The sequence below is a fragment of the Harpegnathos saltator genome, unplaced genomic scaffold, assembly GCF_003227715.2.
Source record: "Harpegnathos saltator strain DR-91 unplaced genomic scaffold, Hsal_v8.6 scaffold659, whole genome shotgun sequence".
NCBI classification, from domain to species: domain Eukaryota; kingdom Metazoa; phylum Arthropoda; class Insecta; order Hymenoptera; family Formicidae; genus Harpegnathos; species Harpegnathos saltator.
The window spans coordinates 319,746-323,443 of record NW_020230492.1 but is presented as its reverse complement, the minus strand read 5'-3'; positions in this window follow the sequence as shown (position 1 = coordinate 323,443).

Below are 3,698 nucleotides of genomic sequence, written 5' to 3'. Positions count from 1 at the left end.
GTGTGCCATATATTTTTGTGCAGTTTACAAAAGCGCTTCTTTCTTCGTAATACACGCTATTTTACGAAATTTTAAATGAAATGAAATTAATGTTTTCAAATTAAATTTAATTCATTTCTTTCCCCGTACCGACGATTCAACTTCAACTGCAGTGATCTTTTTCTCATCTGATCGCAACTGACCTTTTTCTCATATAGTAATTATTTAGACTTAATCTTATTTATATTTTCGTTTGTTTTAAATACGCAAATTTACAAACACTTATAAAACGAGACGTATCCTGATTCGTGCGAGAAAAAGGATCTCTCTCTCTCTCTCTCTCTCTCTCTCTCTCTCTCTCCTACTTTTTCTTTCTTTCTCGCTCGCGTCTTTGCGGTGTACTCCGTCCTCGCTTTCTTCTTATTCCCTTTACGCTATTCTCTATCTTGTCCGCCACCCACCCCTTCAGCTCGCCGTCGACGGTTTCTAGGTGTCTCCGTTGCGGGTAACCGTCGGAATCGCTTCTTTTGCTCTTCTAACCGTCGCGCGACTTTGCTTTCTTTGTCGATCTCGTTCTTCCTCCTTCTTCATCTCTCTCCTCTTTTTACTTTTTTTGCTCTCCTTTTGCATTCGGTCCGCTTCAGACAATCGGTCGTGGTTCTCGGAGGGAAACGGGTAACGATCGGCTGAATTCCGCGATAATTGCTGGAGACTTCGCCTCCGCCTCGCAGACACAGACGATTCCGCGACCGGGCGGATGCATTTTAATCTCGCGGCTCTTGGAGGCTCGCCCGCTGATTCGATCCGCGGATATTTTCCGCGGATGTTTATTGTTTTCGCACTGACATCCTCCTCGCCCGCCCGTGCCCCCCCCCTTCTCCTCGTCTCGCCGCGCAGATTTCCACGTCACTGACGAGCGCCTCATTTTCCTCGACGATTTTTAGTCGCGGGAGCGCATCTGGATTCATCGGAGGTTCAATCGGCCTCGAAAATTATCTCGAGATGATTACTCGCAGAATTGTGAAATTTAATTCACGACAATAGAATCAAGTTCAAGAGTATCGCAACGTAGTGAATAATTATTCAGGTCACATTAGCGATCGAACATTGAGAAATATACAAGCAGAGAGGGAGAGAGAGAGAGAGAGAGAGAGAGAGAGAGAGAGAGAGAGAGAGACGACGCGTGTCCTCACACCGAGATTAACTGAAACACATACACGCGCTGGCCTCATTTTACACATTTTTAAAACTCGCAAACACGCAAGCGTGTGCTTAACTGGAAAAAGAAGATGAAATGTCACAGGCCGGTCGGGGTTTTATTGCCGTCGCGTTTGACACGCGCGTTCAAATTGCACGGGCGTATTTATCACTCGCAGCGGAGACATCATGTTAAAATCGCTCGTGCGCCCGGCCAGCCGGACTAATGACACAGTGCGACGCGCGTTATTCGTCGGAATTTTCCTCCTGATCGACAACATCAGTCCGAACGCATCTCGTTCGCTCGTGTTTGGCTTTCGCACCGTCCGTCATTGACCGGCGTGACACGCAAAGAATACTCGCAGCTGTGTCGCGCGGCGGGCACTTTCGCGGAAATCGACATACATAACGTATCTCCACTGGCGCAAAGCGAGGCAGCCCAACAGAGCGGCACCCGGGTTAATCGCGTTGTTTGACGTGTATGAGTTATTTGCGCCGCGCAAACAGGCACGAGCTCGCCGTAATTTTGCCGTGTATCGATGCGCGCGCCCGGGAAATGATGAATTCCGTCGCCAAAGGAAGCTATTAAGAGCCGTTTATAAGGCGGCCGCGCGCGCGCGCTGCGTCGCGGTGTTCGCGCAATTACCGTACGCGCTAATGACGTTTTTAATATTCCCGGCCGCGTTAATTGCCGCCGGCGTTTCGCGCCGCTCGGCGGAGTGAGAGAGCGCACTGCGCCGTTGAGCGAGGCCCTTCTCCTCCAGCGGTGGAGCAGCGCGCCCGTTTCGAGATTCCAGCCGCGTGTCCGACGCGGCTCGAATCCGACGTTAATTCGAAGTAACCGTTCTAGCGAGGAGAGTCAGTAAGGGATTTATACGGCGCGCTTTATGGCGAAAGTTGGCTGCCCGCGCGCGGGCGCGCGCCCTGAAGACTTTAAAGCACCGTTAGAACTGTTTATACATCCTCCCATTCGCGACACGAGAGAGAGAGGATCGCGCGTGTACGTCGCTGGTAATGTGAAATATTTTTGCAGCGCCACGCAGAGAGAGAGAGAGAGAGAGAGAGAGAGAGAGAGAGAGAGAGAGAGAGAGAGGGAGAGACGCGCGGCGGCGGCAGGCCGAACGAGGGCAGAACGGACAAAAGTCGAGCTCGTTAAATCGCGATTGGAATAACGCGCGGTCGGCTTTATTTGTCGCCTCGTTCTCGCGGAAACGTAATCGAAACTGACACACTCGCCGCGCGATTGCGCGTATAAATAGTTCATCTCGTGGCCGGGGTTATCGGTCACAGCGCAGCGTTACGCTACACGCGATGCAGCACGACTCAACGCAACGCAATGTGCGCGCTCCTCCACCCTCCCGCGCCTCCCTCCCCCCGTCGCGCTCGCAGCCGTTGACCGTTACCGGGTAATTATTGTAGGTCGGCAGTGCCCAGTTAATTACAGGGCGGCGCAGCTGCGTGTTCGTGCGCATGCGACCGGACCGGACCGGATCTGATACGCGAGTATGACGAAAATGAAATCGCTCGATCCGACCTCCGCCGGTCTTTGACCTTGCCGAGATACGCGAGAGCTTCTTCCTAGGAACTTTTGTCATTCGCTCCCGCGAGGGAGATGCTGATGCGCGCTAAGCTGGACAAATCCGTGCCTTATCCTAGAGTTCCGGAGGATTTGAATTGGCGCTTTCTCTCTCTTTCTCTCTCTCCCCCCCCTCTCTCTCTCTCTCTCTCTCTTCCTCCCTCCCTCCTCTCCATCGATGATAGATTTGTCAAAAGCGCACGGACGTGCGCATCCTTCGCGCATCCTTCGCGCATCCGTCGAGCGTATCGAAAGGCTCTCCTGGTTTAAGCTCCTGGTTCCGCAGTCGCGCGTGAAGCAACCGATTGACGCAAATAGCTCTTGTCTTGCAGCTTGCTTCCGCGAGCCGCGGGGATATAAATTGCGGACGGCAGAATGGCGGCGCTAAGAAAGACTGAGCGCGGCCTGGCGCGGCGTCTCTCTTTGTCAAACTCGCGTTAAACATTTACGTCCCGCCGCTCGATACTTAATGGCAACGCGTAGCGTCGCGCCGCGTTTTCTCCCCGCTGCATATTTTAATTAGGTTTTCAGATAGTCTGGCGCGCTACGCGCGCGCGACTCACTTAAATATTCCATGCCGCTGGGTCATTGGCTCGTGCAATATGGCCTCCATTGCCTGATAATTATTAGGGAGGGTTGCCAGCCCTCGACGCCCCTTTGTAGGTGCGAGGTGCTCGTCCGGACGAAATAGGACCGTAAAGGGGCTACTCTCACCGAAGAGTGCGCAGGGGTGAAATTTCGCGCGTACTCGTCGGCGTCGGTACAGCCACTTCGGCCCGGCCGCCAGATGTTTAAGGTCGTTGGAGATTAACTTTTGCGAGCGGAAGTTACATCAGTAGCGAGCGCGATATGTGCGCTCGCTTTTTTCTCACTCGATTTATTAATCGCAACGACAACGTAACGACCGACTTCGAATGTAGTCGCCGGAAAATTAGCGCGTATTTAT